At 41.3% G+C, this 16120-nt stretch overlaps 1 protein-coding gene across 1 annotated transcript in view; it reads left to right on the top strand.

Annotated features, from left to right (window-relative positions):
* The window catches only part of ARL14EPL (ADP ribosylation factor like GTPase 14 effector protein like), a 38686-nt gene that overhangs the window by 11832 nt on the left and 10734 nt on the right, over window positions 1-16120 (top strand). The gene's annotated exons all lie outside the window — the stretch shown is intronic.

The raw sequence follows: 16120 nt of genomic DNA, 5'->3' as shown, positions 1-16120 counted from the left end.
TACCCTACTGTGTTCTCATTCCACCAAGGGCAGGTGGAGGCTGACACTCGGGGCCCCAGCAGGCTCTGATGCCTGTTGTTGGGTGATGCCAAGCACTGCCTGATCCTACCAAGAAGCACAAGCACTGCCTGATTCAGACCATCTGCTAAAAATTCACATCCCATCTTAGCCTCTGTGGTAATTAAATAGTGCTGGAAGTGGTTATCCAAAGTCAAATGCTCAAGTATTTGGTTAATAGTCCTTCCTCTAAATAGGAAAAGGAATTTTGAATAATGTAAATTGTTTTCTGGCTTGAATAAAGCCAGTTACTTTGACAAGAATTACATTTTATTATATTGTACCTAATAATTGTATAAAAAGAAGTAATTATGAATTTATTATTGTGACAGCAGTAAGTCAGGGAATGAAGCTGAGCCAGATTTATCTAAATGGTGTAAATACTTTATTAACTAATAAGCCATCTTATCTATTAGCACCCAAACTATAAATAGTTTCTCTTTATACTGTTCATCCTAAGAAAAGTTAACAAGATGTACAATGTACTCATGATTTTTTTTCAATTTTGGTAATTAGGAATTAAAGTTTTCCTCACAATCTCATGCTTCTTTTCTGCTCAAACACATTCAATGACTTTAAGTGAAAGAACAAATGCCTTTGTCTTGAAGACTGGAGATCCTCTATAATTCAAACCCTGAGGCCAATCTGTCTGTACAGTAAATCCATTCTGAGGAACAAATGAAAAAGCAAAATAAGATGAGATTTAAAAGGGAGCTCTACTTGATTACTTTTCCGCTTACCCCAATAAATGCTATCTTTATTTCATCCAAGCTTTAGCGAATAAATATATCCAAAGCAAAGTCTTAAGGGTGCTTATAACTAAATATAGCTGGCGCCTCTACAAAGAATTGTGTAGCAGTCAGCAGCATTTGAAACCACACATATATTGCTTCCAGCTTCGTCTCTCTAATTCAACAAAATTCAGCAAAGATATTCATTACACGCATAGGAGTTAATTGGACTCTTCCTTTTCCCTTTCTTTCAAAAGAGTCAGTCCTAAAGGTGAGGCAGGGCAAGGTAGGCTTCTACAGCAGTGCTGGCCTGTGGCCTGGAATGAGGTGGAAAAGCTTGAGTGGGGCAAAGAGGGAGTCCACATTGTGGGAGCAGCTTGGCACTGGCTGTCAGAGCCCAAGAAGAGTCAGTGGGTGACATAGTGCAGAGAGGCAGCTATGACATGAAGGGTCAGAGCCAAACAGGGTAAGAAGGACCTCTATGCAGGGAAGCCGCAAGCAAGAGCAGTCAAAGCCCAGATGGTGAGAAGAGAAGATGTAGAGCAGGGGTGGGGTGGCCCAGCATGAAATATTAGAGACTGAAGAGGGTGAGGGGGGCATCCATATGGGGTGAGGGAGAGGCAGAGATGGGAGCTTGGATACCACAGGGTTATGAAGCCAATAAGGAAATAGATGCGATAAGAGAATCCAGGTTTTCTCTCTGTGGAAGAGAGTTGCAGATATTCAAAAGGAAAAACAAAACAAAACACTAGGACAAACCCTTTGTTTTTGGATTAGAATTGGAGGTATTGATGTGAACAGATCTCACAGTTCTCAATACATGGATAGATTATACATATAGATGTAAATGTGTTTATAGACTTATCTTGCTCTTTCTCTGTATAGATATGTAATTATAGTTAATAATATATAGAAATATGGATAGGAATACAGATGTAGATATATGGATATAGAAATATAGCTATATAGATATAGATGATATAGATATAGAGCTAGGTATTCAACTGGTAAAGCCTGGGAGCAGCAACATGTTAATAACAATGAGCACCATTAGTGTCCAGATCTTGGCTTCTAAATGCCATATTCTGCTAGAATGAAAGAGAAGAAAGATATGTGGCAACAAAATGTGATGTGATTCTGAACTGGATTCTTTTGCTATAAATGACATTATTGGGACAACTGGAAAAATTTGAATGAATTCTGAGGATTAGGTACTAGAAATGCATCAGTGTTAACTTTCTGACTTTTATGGTTGTGTTGTATTTATGTAGGGAAAAAATCCCTGTTGTAGGAAACCCACATCAAGGGGTGAATGGGGCATCAGGTGTGACAACTAAATATTAATGATGCAGAAAAATATTTTTATTATAATTCTAACTTCTCTATAAAATTTTAATTATATAAATTACATTTAAAAATAAATAAAATATTTTTTTAGAACTGCAACGTATTTTTTTTCAAATTTTTTTTTTTTTAATTTCAAACTTGTTAAGGATCATAGCCACAGTCCTGAAGATATCTATTAAGCATTTCAGGAAGCACAAAGTGAAGGCACAGGTTGTCCCAAAAGACTTAATTTCTTGTTTCAGTCAGTAGTTTCCATCTTAAATCAAAGGGACTAAAATATTAAAATAAAAATATATTATTCAAAATTAGCAGAGCTACAAAATGTAAAATAAATGTAAATAATTAAATTTTTCTAATAAAGTTTGTTTGAAACTTGTATGTAAGTTTGTAGCATTTATGCTTCTGAAGTTTTTAAAACTGAACTATGTCTTTTGAAAAAACCTATATACACAAGGATAAGTGTAACCTTGAAAAGTCACTATGGAAACAACTTCACTTAAGCTATGCAGAGTGATGTCTAAACAATAATTGACTTAAGCTATGCAGAGTAATGCCTAAACGATATATTTCACACAACTAGTAACAAATGGTACATAAGTCTCAAAGTTGTATAGTATGTATTCTTTACTACTATCTTGATTTATTAAAAATTCTTTGCTAAGGCCCTGGCCAGGTGACTGGGTTGGTTGGACCATAGTAGAGTAGAAAAGAGATGTGGTTGGTAGGAAATCACTACTACCTGTTTAGTACCCTCTACATAGGACGTACTGAGCTATGTGCCACTTTATCTCATCCTCAAAATAACTCTATAAGACAGTGAATCCATTAAGATCCCGTCAGAAAAATAGAATGTAGCCCATTTTTGTTTGTTTGTTTTACCAAAGAGATTTTAATGTTAGGGATTTGTATAACAGCTATTAGAGAAGTGAAAATGCAAAAGAAAACCCCTAAGTTATAGTGCAGGAAGTAGTTCTCTTCTTTAGGGCTGGAGGATAAAGGGCAAAGGTTGGAGTTACTAGAATGTAGGAGCTTGGATTAGACAGCACACGATTTCCTGTTTAGTTTGGTCCACCCAGATGTCCACATTCCAAACCTCGGGGTCTCCTTTCCAATCAGTGCCCTAACTCTCACGGTGGAACCTTAGCAAGCCTGCGAATTCAACTTGCATTGTAATGACGCATCCTACAGAGCAGCTACAAGAAATATGAGATTTGGAGAGAACTGCCTTTGAAGGTCTTTGGCTCTTTATCACTTGAGTCAGCAATTTCCAACCAGCATGCCTCAGCAGGCAAACTAAACTGGTGTGCCACAAGAATTTTTAAAACATGGAATACCTGACTATTTAGTCAGGGGCACTGACCTCTTTTCCCTTAGGTTGTCCAAAAAAAAAAAAAAAAAAAAAAAAAAGACAACAGCCAACACAAAAATAGTCTGGTATGAATAAATCAAAATTATACCTATTTTTTGTGTCAGATTGGAAAAAAAAAGATATATTTTTTTGGTGTGCCACAGAATTTTGGTAATTAGTTTATGTGTGCCGATGAAACAGGTTAAAAATCGCTGACTTGAGCTGATGATAATTCCTTCCTGTAAATTATCCAGCTCATTCAGAAATAGCCATTCCTTCCATATCCTCAAGGTCACCCTGGTTAAATACAACAGCCCCTGGGCCCCAGAAGCCACGTGCTTCGGTAGATATCTCACTATAATCAAACACAGGTGATTACCTGATTCACCGGGTGGCATTAGGGGGTGAGCACTGTGTCCAAAGACAGGGCATGGTCAGAATCTGACCTTGAGATTCTTTTTCCTGGGAGTCTGCTGGCATCAGTCAGGAAAACAGAAACCGGATCAGCTTTTTTTGATTTACAGAACTTAGTATATAGCATTGGTATGTACGGAACTGAAAAAGGCAAAAGAGTAACACTGAGCTAACACCAAGACAGAGCTGCAAGAAAGAGCTAGCACGCCTAGGGCAGGGGCAACAAGGAGAAGGGATGGGGTTATCTGGGATCCAGAGCTGGTGCTGCTGCCTCAGGAGCTCAGAGGAAGGGTCTGGCAGAGCTGGGATCCAGACCCCGAAGAGGGGAACGGCTTGGCTGGGGCGGGTGCTCTAGGAACTCAGATGACGGCCTCTTGGTGCTGGACCCGGACCTCTGAGGCGGTGGCTCTGCCAGGTGCTGGTATCTGTGGGTGGCTCAACTAGGCTGGGCCTGGGAGATGGGGACGGGGTGGGGATGGTGAATCCTGAGAACCGGAACCCAACAGCACCAAGTCAGTAATAAGAATCTCTGCAGAGGAGATGCTGAGAGAAACCGGAAGCCAACAGCACCAAGTCAGTAATAAGAATCTCTGCAGAGGAGATGCTGAGAGAAACCGGAAGCCAACAGGGGAGAGCCAGCCTCTCCCTCCGCTAGTCTTCCGGGTCCCTCAGCGCCCCCTGGAGCTAAAGCGCCCTGCGGTTTGCAGACGCCCAGTCGTAACCCCTCAGGCGGAGGACAAAAAGGTGGATTTGGAACCGAGAGAGCGGCTTACGACCCGACTCCGGTCAGTATAACCGGCCAGATTTAAGACCCAATCTGTTTGCTGCCCCATTTACTTTGGGTTTTTCTCTGATCTGTTAAATTAGGACACGGTAAGACACTGCTATATACCGAGAAATCTCAGGTGAAAGCTTTGGATCCACACCATCTGTGGACCAGAAATACCGGGTGTCAAGTAGAATTTATCAGGCAGAGCTTCATGTAGATGTAACTACCCAAACAAAACTTTTTAAGAGTGAGTTTTAAAAGAGACTTAAATTTGGGCTTGTATTGAAAAGAAACGCGGTGAATTTATTTAAATAGGTTGTATCTACTTTGCAAACATTACGTAGACAGATTTTATAAAGGTTTGCAAAATTTTCTTTTTTTTTTGCAAACTTCTTTAACTAGCTTCATGCTGTCAAATCACCATTTGTATGGTTTATAATTGCATTTAAAAGTTATAGACTAGCCCTGGCCAATGTGCTCAGTGGATAGAGCGACGGCCTGCCCCGGTTGGATTCCGGTCAAGGGCACATGCCCAGCGGCTCAATCCCCAGTAGGGGGCGTGCAGGAGGCGGCGATCGATGATTCCTTCTCATCATTGATGTTTCTATCTCAATCTCTCTCTCCCTCTCCCTTCCTCTCTGAGATCAGTAAAGATATATTGATTAAAAAAATTATAGACTATACAGGAAGTACAGTCTGAGGACATTTTGATATAAGTAAACTTTATTGGTATAAATAAGACCCAGTAATATGCTTATATTACTCAACTAAATGCTGACTTCCTATAGTTTCATTAAACACATACATAAAAAGGATGGAAGTGAATCCAAAGTTTAAGATATCAGAAACTTAATTCAATATAAATTCTAAATGTTGTAAATTTTGTGAAAAGTATTGGTGTCGTTGTTATTGATGCATTTTAAATGGCCTTATTGTACCTTAAAACCAATTAACAATTTTTTATTTGCTTTTTATGTAGCTTTTCATTTCACATGGGAAGCTCTTCTCTGAGCATCTCTTTAATCAGCAGTAAAGTGACCGTACTACGCTGCATTAGAAGTTTTCTCTAGGGCTTCTTGGGAGTATTTTGTAGAGACTGTAGATGTTGATTCTGTCAGCCACCAAGGAAGCGGGGGTGGGGCGTTTGAATGAAGAGAAGGCCCACCATGGCTCTTGTCCTCAACTCCCGCTTCTAGAGGATGGTTCCAGTTTTGTTGCTTTTATATATTGTGATTAATTTAGAGAAAAATATAAAAAACAAATTTGAAAACTGATGGACAATATGATTTTCAAAGCCCTTTCCTGGTACAACATTACATTGACATCTAGCGCCCATTCCTCAAGATTCTTTTACACAAATCATCTTGCTCTGTAGCCTCTGTAGTTCCCACACTTTCCTTATTGAAAGACCCCTTATTTACCTCTGAAGTGACACCTTTGACTACAGAAGAGGTCAAACAAATTATATTTAACTAGAGGCCCAGTGCAGGAATTTGTGCACAGGTGGGGTCCGACCAGCCGGCCCCAGTTGGGGCACATCGGGGCTGGCCCTGTCAGGAGGAGGAGAAGGTGGGAGGTTGGCTGGCTGCCCGCCCCATAGGGGCCGATCAGGGCCGGACGGCTGTGGGGAGGGGCCGAGGGAGATTGGCTGGCTGGCCCCACCCCCTGATCTGACCAGTTGGTTGGCCGTAGTGGACATCATAGCAACTGGTTGTTCCGGTCGTTATGGCATTCTGTTTGCTGGCTTTTTATATATCTATAGATAGACATGAAAATTCCATTTTGATTGATTCTTAATCACCTAGAAACATACCATCCACATGGCATTCTTGAAGTAATAAGGGTTATTCTTTTAAAATGTGTTTAATTCTGGGTTGGGTTTTTGCACCATCTGCTGGACATATGTGTTTTGTACATACTATGAGAGAACTGTACATTTATTCTCAGATGTATGTTTGAAATATTTATTAATATTTTTAAACATGTAAAGGGTATCAACACTAATAAAAGAGAAAAATGGTAATTGGCGTACGAGCTACCCTTTTCATTGGCTAATCAGGGCTATATGCAAATTAACTGCCAACTGAGATGGCAGTTAACTGCCAACAAGATGGCAGTTAATTTGCATATGTAGGCACAATGCAGGGAGGCCAAAGGGAAAGCAGGAAGAAGCCCCCTGCCACTGACAGTGATCGGAAACCCAGGGGGGAGCTAAGAGCTGGGGGGCAGGGCAAAGGCGGCCCTGGGGCTGCCTTTGCCCTGCCCCCCAGCCATGATCAGAGAATCAGGTGCCTTTTCCGCCCTGGCCAGTGATAGCAGGAAGTAGGGGTGGAGCCAGCGATGGGAGCTGGGCACGGTCAAAGCTGGCAGTCCCAGGAGCAAGGGGTCCCTTGCCTGGGCCTAAAGCGAAGCCCACGATCGTGGGGCCGCTGCAGCTGCGGGTCCCCGCTGCCCGGGCCGAACGCCTAGGCCAGAGGCATCAGGCCTGGGCAAGGGGCCGATCCTGCGATTGGAGGGTGATGGGGGTCAACGCCTGAGGGCTCCCAGTATGTGAGAGGGGGCAGGCTGGGCTGAGGGACACTCCCCCCCCACACACACACCCAGTGCACGGGGATCAGCGGAGCCGCGAGGCCTCCCGGCACCGGCATCAGTGTGACAGGGGGCAGTGCCCAAACCCCCTGAACCCCCTGATCGCCCTGCGGCTCTGTGTGCGACAGGGGGCAGGGCCACAACCTCCCTATCCGCCCTGCTCTGTTCGGGACAGGGGAAGGCGCCCCAACCCCCTGATCAGCCCTGCTCTGTGCCTGATAGGGGGAGTTGCCCAAACCCCTGATCGCTCTGCGGCTCTGTGTGTGACAGGGTGCAGTGCCCCAACCCCCTGATCGGCCCTGCTCTGTGTGTGACAGGGTGTGGTGCCCCAACCCCCTTCCCCCCCGTCCCCCCCCAACGGGTCCTGCTCTGTGTGTGACGGGGTAGAGCCATAACCTCCCCTTCGGCCCTGCCCTGAGTGTGAGAGTGGCGGCGCCCCAACCCCTCTGATGGGCTCTGCTCTGTGAGTGACAGGGGCCAGCGCCCCAACCCCCTGATTGGCCCTGCTCTGTGCGTGACAGGGGGTTGCGCTGCAACCTCCCCATCGACCCTGCCTTGAGTGTGACAGGGGGCGGTGCCCCAATCCCCCAATCGGCCCTACCCTGAGCGTGACTGAGGGTGGCATCACAACCTCCTGATCCTCCCTGCTCTGTGCATGACATGGGGCGGTGCCCCAACTCCCCAAATGGCCCTGCTCTGAGCCCGACCAGGGGCTGCACCTAGGGATTGGGCCTGCCCTCTGCCACCCGGGAGCAGGCCTAAGCCAGCAGGTCGTTATCTCCCGAGGGGTCCCAGACTGCGAGAGGGCACAGGCCGGTCTGAGGGACTCCCCCTTCCCCCGAGTGCACAAATTTTTGTGCACCGGGCCTCTAGTGTTTATTATAGGAGGGGTTAAGATAAGAAATAATAAAGGATAAGACAAAAATCCAGAGATACCTATTATTAAGATCTAATGGTTTTATTTTCATGCACACAAGAATATGTTATCTTTCACCTTTGATTTGTGTTTTTTTTAAATTTTTATTGAATTTCTTGGGGTGACATTGGTTAATAAAATTATGTAGATTTCAGCCTCTGGCTGGTATAGTTCAGTTGGTTGGAGCATCATCCCTTGCAACAGAAAGTTGCAGGTTACATTCCCAGTCAGGGCACATACACAGGTTGCAGGTTCTATCCCTAGTTGGGGTACATACGGTATAGGTGTATCTCTCTCCCATCTATGTTTCTCTCTGTCTCCCTTCCTCCCTCTCTAAATCAATAAAAAATTATATAAGTTTCAGGTGTACAATCCTATAATACATTATCTATATAATGTATTGTGTGTTCACCACCTCAAGTCAAGTATCTTCCAATCACCACTGTTCTTCCCTTTACCCACTTCTACCTTCTTTCCCTCTGGTAATCACCAGACTGTTGTCTGTGTCTATGTATGTTTTTTTTTAAACTTAATCCCTTCACTTTTTCTATGCAGCCTCCCCCCCCCCCCCAACCCTCCTCCACTCTGACAGCTGTCAGTCTGTTCTATCTATCTATGAGTCTGTTTCTATTTTGTTTGTTAGTTTATTTTGTTCATTAGATTCCACATTGATCTAGTGAAATTATATGATATTTGACTTTCTCTGTCTGGCTTATTTCACTTAGCACAATACTGTCCGTGCCCATCCATGCTGTCCTAAAAGGTAATATTTCCTTCTTTTTTATGACCGAGTAGTATTCCATTGTGTAATTGTACCCGGTTTTTTATCCACTCATCTACTAATGGGCACTTGAGCTGTTTCCAAATCTTGGCTATTATAAATAATGCTGCAATGAACATAGGGTGCATATTTCCTTTTGAATTAGTGTTTCAGATGTCTTTGGATTTATACTCAGAAGAGGAATTGCTGGGTCATAGGCAGTAATTTTTGAGGTAACTCCATGTTGTTTTCCACAGTGGCAACACCAATCTGCATTCCCACCAACAGTAAAACAAGGATTCCCTTTTCTCCACAACCTTGCTCATACTTATTGTTTGTTGATTCATTGATGAGAGCCATTTTGACAGATGTGAGGTGATATTTCATTTTGGTTTTAGTTTGCATTTCTCTGATGATTAGTGATATTGAACATCTTTTCATAAGGCTATTGGTTATCTTTTTTTCCCCCTTGCCCAAGGAGATATATCAGAAAAAAATATTGCTACAAGAAATATCCAAGATTTTACTGCCTATATTTTCTTCTAGAATTTTTATGGTTTCAAGTCTTACCATTTAAGTCTTTAAATCCATTTTGAGTTTATTTTTGTATATGGTATAAGAAGGTAAGAAGGTGGTGTAGTTTCATTTTTTGCACATATCTGTTAATTTTCCCAACAACATTTATTGAATATTTTAGGTTCTTGCCTCCTTTGTTGAATATTAATTGACCCCAGAGGTGGGGTTTATTTCTGGGCTCTATTCTATTCCATTGATCTATGTGTTTGTTTTTATGCCAGCACCATGCTGTTTTGATTACCATGGCCTTGTAGTACGCTTTAATAGCATGATTCCTCCAACTTTGTTCTTCTTTTTCAAAATTGTGGTGGCCATTCTGGGTATTTTGTGGTTCCAGATAAAGTTTTAGAATATTTTTTCTAGTTCTGTGAAATACACCATTAGTATCTTTAAATTTTTTAAAAATATGTTTTTATTGACTGCAGAGAGAGGAAGGGAGAGGGAGAGAGAAAGATAGAAACATCAGTGATAAAAGATAATTATCAATTGGTTGCCTCCTGCATGCCCCCTTTTGGGGACCCAGCCCGCAACCCAGGCATGTGCCCTGATGGGAATCAAACTGTGACCTCTGGTTTATGGGTTGACAGTCAACCACTGAGCCACACTGGTCAGGCCTCCGTTGGACTAGTAAATTTAGTGAGGTATTATTAACTTTGAAAAATACTCTTTCATTTTTAAAGATTAAATTCATATCTTTTTAAAACATGATCTAAAGTTCTTTTGAAGATTTGCCAGTTAAACACCAATTAGTTTCAAAAGCTATTAGATTTTGCTTGAGAAACTTGGATATAATACGGGATAATTATTTTATATGATTTTTTTCTTTTTTAAATTAAAGAATTAAGAAGAAATAACTTTCTATTCTGCGGTGCACTATTATTTCTCAGCACTTTAGTTTTTTAAGTGTTCAATTGGGACTTCTCTTGGTTTTTAAGAGGATCACTGCCCTTGCATTGGATCTTGATATGTTTATTTTTTTCTGTAGCATCTTGAGTGGTTAGATCAGTGAAGACTACTTTTTTTCCGTTGATTGTATAAGAACAAAGCCAGACATTGGACAAAAATGTATTTTTGTAAAGTTTGATTTACTGTGGAAAGTGTAGTAGGATTTTTACCTACTTTGAGGTTTATCAATCCTTAATTGACAACCCTTAAATGGAAAATTTTTGAGAAGCAAAACATATGGTGTAATCTCAAAAATATAGCAGTTGCATAATGGATATAGTGTTCAGGTCAGATATACTTAATTCTGGTATCACCTTAAGGTTTCACATCATTGCCAGGTGCGTTGCAAGCTCTGTTTTTGTTTCCTTTCCTTCGTCTTTGCAGCAAAATTAATTAGGAATGAAATGGCGGTTTTTACCCTATAATTCACAAATGAATGGATGGTTATTAACTTGTAGTAGAGTGGTTTTAATGACTCACAGCACAATATCTGACTCCTAGTGGTAGAGGACAATGGTTAGAGCATTATAATTTAGAGATTAATATGTCTTAGACAATTTATGAACATGGTTTAGTTCTCTCTTAGGACAATAGTTTTTTCTTAAATGTTTTTTATTTTAAATACATGTATATATTTAAGCAACTTGCCAAGATTATATATATATATATGTATATAGATAGATAGATAGATAGCTATAGATAGATATAGATATAGATATAGATATATACACACACAAACATACTATATATATATATATATATATATGTATATATATATATACACACACACACACACATTATATATACTTTACAGTGAAGTATAAAAATAGCCAGGGGCAGTTTAGTGTTAATATTAGTTGAACACTTGGAGTTGATACATGAGACTGAGCAGTAGAGTCAAAACGTGAATTCTAGATTCATTTCTTAGTGCAAATGCAAAATGAGTGAGCAGATGAATTATGACTTCCTGATTTCATCTAATTTTAGAGTAGACTCGTGTTGGAAGAGAGAGTTAACAATGTTTACATCTATACCCTCCCCCCAAAAACCCCTCTGTTTCCCCACCTTTCCTCCTCTTGGCCAGTATTATTAAAGTGTTAAATTATAGCAGCACCTTGGGGGCCTGTGACTTTTCCCCTAGAGAGTTCTATGGTTTCTCAGCAAAACAAAGGAAACAAAGCAGTACAGTTTCTCTTTTTTTCCAGTATTCCTTCCTTCTTTTTCATCCAACTTAAAGGTATGTGGACTTTCTCCTTACCACCTATTGCTTCAGCTTGACAAGGCAACTCTCATTGAGAAGTAGGGAGTAGGAGAACTGTGGAAGGTCATAATTAGAAAGGCACTTCTTTTTCAATGATGCATTTAAACTTGATTCCCTCTGAGGCTGGTAGAGAAAGAAGCAGCCAAAGCAAGCCACTGAGTGTTGACTGTGAATATATATTGCCATATTAATGTGTTGTAGTTAAGAGTGGAAGAAAATTGGTGTTCTTTTGTTGCAGTGTGGACTGAATTAAAAATGGAAGAAAAAAAAAGAGCATAAAAGGGCCTTAGAGACCTGAAAAAAGCCTCCATACTTGAAATTTGGGATGAGTGGTTTTGAAGTATTTTTGTCAAAATAATGCTGACTGTATTTATCAGGATAATGCAGAAAATGGCCCAATCTTCTGGTCTCATAAGAGTTTTCTTCCTTCTCTTTGCTTTCTATTGATGGGGCCTAGTAAACAGGTTTCTGCGTTTTAGGATCCTTAAAATTGCAAGGAAGAATTTTAATGTATGATTCAAGAGATCCAGATTATAAATAAGTTGTGTATAGAGAGCCTCTCATGGAAGCTGATCTGTAACTGACTAGATGGCTCTTCAGCGGATTTGGTTTCAGAGCAGTACCAGATTGCAGAATTCCCGCATTAGCAAAAGCAACATCTCTCATTGTGTTCCACAGCTTCTCAAATCCTCTGCTGAATGAACTTTCAAATTGTTTTAAAAATATATTTGTATTCACATTATTTTATATTGAGCCACAGAAGTGTGTGTGTGTGTGTGTGTGTGTGTGTGTGTGTGTGTGTGTGTTGGAATATACAGCAATAAAAGTGCCTTTAGGAAAATTTATGTACAGTATTGTAAAGAAAGTTGCTAATCAAGCATTAACATTGTTTATCTAAAACCACTCTCAACTGGCTTAGATCAAAAGTACGTTTCATTCTTAGGAGAAATGATGATGGAGATTTTATTAAAGGTTGTTGAGCAGTTTTTTTTTGTGACTTTGAAAACAGCTGAATCAAACTGGGAGGGAGCAGCAAGGGAATGACTTAATTGATCACCTGCACAGCAGGTGTTTCTCTCCACCAAATATGATCCTGCTGGGATTTGATTTACCTGTCAATTATCCCAGTGACCTGCCATTTTTAGCGAGTATAGAAACCAAGGCCACAGACAGAATGAGATTAAAATAGCTTGAGCCTCTACTGTGATTGCTTTTAATGAATACTTTTTGATTAAGTTACTACTATATTACCCATGTGAATGGTCTCTGTCCGTGTCCATGTGTGTGTCTTTTACTTCTAAGTGTTTTCTGGGGGGTGCCTTACAGATAGTGTCGTTGAATAAGCCTATTTTTCTGCTACTGAATGAAATTGGAGGCCTTTTGAGCTAGAGTTTAAATTAAACACTTTTCTTGCTTTGGTAATTTGCTAGAGTCCTTAGGGATAAAAGTAGAAAAAATACTTTGTCTATATTTTGCATGGCACAATCAGCTTAACAAAATTCAACTGTCCGGTGCTGGGGCATTCTAAAGATAAGTGTAAATGAGTCATTTGCCTGCATTTCCCTTGATGACCTGTTCCTCAGCGTGGGGCAGTAAGATGGAGATCTGGACCCAGTGGTATTTCTATAAGACCCAGTTCCTAAGGCCTCCATAGAGTAAGCAACATGCCAGGGTGTGCAGATTCTGAAGTTTAAAGGTAAACATAATTAACTATGATGGCTCCTATGAATAAACCAACTACTTCATACGATGCTCAATCTAAGAAACAATAATTTATTTCAATACTGGAGAAATGCCTGACAGTATAGGGCTAGTCAGGCATTTCTAGGCATTTTCAAGGATAATTTTGTCTGCATGTGACTTTCCTCTTTTATGCTGACTTTAAGTTCCAGTCCTGAGCTCAGATGTGGTTCACATGCCTGAATGGCCCACGGTCTCTGTGCTATGACAGAAGAGCTGGAGGAGGTGAACTCACGATGATCTGAAGTGCACCTTCCCCTCCCCCTCCTCCAGGCTGCTTTTCGAAAGGCTCTGTGTGGCTGACACTGATTACATCCCATCCCTCAGCAATATCCTGTTGTAGAGATGGTGGTCATCATTAAACAAACCTTGAAGCAGTGTAACATCCTGAAAGGAGCTTAGTTTGAGAGCCCAGACAAGTCTGGGTTTCAAGCCATGCAGCCTACTGGTAACTATGGGGCCTAAATGATCCTTCTGGGCCTCAGTTTCCTCATCTGTAAAATACAGATAATAATATCTAGTTCCGTGTGTTGTTATGGAATTAAATGAAGCAATATGTACAGAGAATGTTTAGCCAAGTACTTGGCACGTAGTAGGTACCTAGTAATTGGTATTATTAGTGTTATAGGCACCTCTCACCAACACCAGAGAGGACAGCCCCCTGAGTCAGCGGGAGAGGGCTGTTCCCAACCTCAATCCTTGTCTTCTCATATAAATGAATTTATGTGAGAGATCTTGACTGCATTGTGAAAAGCCAGTTTATTATAGTAACTAAAGCATGCATCTTTATTGAAAAAGGCAAAAGCAAAGCTAGCAAGCCTATACATCTGGCTTATGAAGCACAGACGGGCTCAGCTAATCTGAAGAGCAAGTTGGGCGGGGGCCTGAGGCTTGTATACCTTCCTGTCTACAGGCTTCAAAATTCTTCTGCTGACTATTTTGGTACAGATTAATTCTCAAGGTCCCTTTTTTCAGTTTGTTGTGCCCCTCCCAGAATGCATGAAAAGCGCCAGGCAGCTTTATCTTGCCAAGCCTTGAGGCTGCTGGCTTCTCTGCTTAGGGAGTAAAATGGACCTTTTTTCCTTTCCCCTTTCCTCCTCCCTTTCTGAATTCTCTCATTAGGGAGTTGTTGGTTTGTGTGTTTTTTTACCATTTGCTCTGTGTCCTTGGCTGGCTACAAATTGCCCACACTGTTTGGCCTTCTTTTAACTTTTCTCGGTTTCCCTATTCCTCCTGCCCTGGAATCTGTAACATTAGCATAATATTCATGAGATATTTATTGAGCCCTGACTATATGTACTAGTCCTAGGTTTGCTGGGGGGTAAAGAAAATTATAATACTGGTTCCAGAGCTATTGACCTAATAGAAATAGGAATTTACATGTGAAAATTGAACTAAATATAGAAGGAAATTGAGTGTTATAGCGTGTGTACTCCAGTGCTAGTCAAGGTTCCTGTTCAAGGTGCTTCAAGGAGCTTATGCCAGAACGTGAATCAGTGAATTGCCTCCTCCGGAAGACAGTCTTGCTATGAAGAAAGATGTCAGCTAAACTACCCAATGTACTTAGTGAAGCAGTTGACTTCCATTCTGGCCCAAGTCTGGTACCCTTCTTGGTTCACGCTCTGAGGATCCCTGCTCTTGGAATCTGTTACATCTGCCACTTGGGGGAGCCTCTTCTCTTTGTGTCTGACTGTATTTTAAATCTTTATAAGCAATCTAGCATAATGTCAGCACAAAATAGAGAGTTTGCTAAATTGATGTCATACACTTTTTGTTCCATTAAATGCAATAATAAGCCAGGATAGACCACATTGCTTCCAGCCTTATGCTTGAAGAGGAGCATCTTCTATAACTAGAAGCTGTTCTTTTTTCCTCACCATGATCAATGGAGGTGGTAGTGGCAGTCTGTTCTCCCTGTCTCTTTGCAGGGGTTCTTAATCTTATTTTTTATGTTATGGGCCCCTTTGGCCAACTGTTATATCTATGGACCATTTCTTCAAATGATGTTTTTTAATCATATAAGACACAATCTGTAAGGTTACAAAGGAAACCAATTATACTGAAATATACTTATTGCAAGGTTAAAGCTAGTGGTGCGAGGGCAGGCTAAATAGCCACCTCAGACAGTGATTAAAGAAAAACTGAATTTATTTAAGGAAAAGGGGAAGGTGGTGGGGATATCCAAAGGGAAGGGCTGCACAGCACTGAGCCAAAGGGTATTGGGTCCATGATGGCAGCAAAAATATACTTAAAGCAATGAAACAAGGAAGGGCCTAGAGAAGAACCAGCAGAAAAGCCTAGGCTGGGCTGCTTTGGCTCACTGAGAAGTCAGGAAAAGGGGCCTTTGGGGACCGGTTCAGGGGGTTAGCTGCCACTGCCCATTGCTCCCCTGGTTGCAAGTCTCATGGGGTCCATTAGAGGTTGGGGGATATGTGACTATGGGGCAATCGTAGCTGGGTGCTCTTCGGAGGGATAGCATGCACTGGGTCCTTTGTTCTGAGTGAATTTATCTCTTTCTTGCAGGTGGAAATCTTAGGGGAGGTATCAGGGCAGGGTCTTAATAGAATATTCATCACTTTCCAGGTGTGCTCTTTCAGGGTCATGGTCTCCACTGAATGGTCAGTGCCAGGGCAGGTCCAACCAATGTAACTGGTCCTGAGGCAGCCA

Source organism: Myotis daubentonii, chromosome 4 (assembly GCF_963259705.1).
Source record: "Myotis daubentonii chromosome 4, mMyoDau2.1, whole genome shotgun sequence".
NCBI lineage: Eukaryota > Metazoa > Chordata > Mammalia > Chiroptera > Vespertilionidae > Myotis > Myotis daubentonii.
The sequence above is the reverse complement of the archived record's forward strand: the minus strand, read 5'-3'. Positions and strand labels throughout refer to the sequence as shown.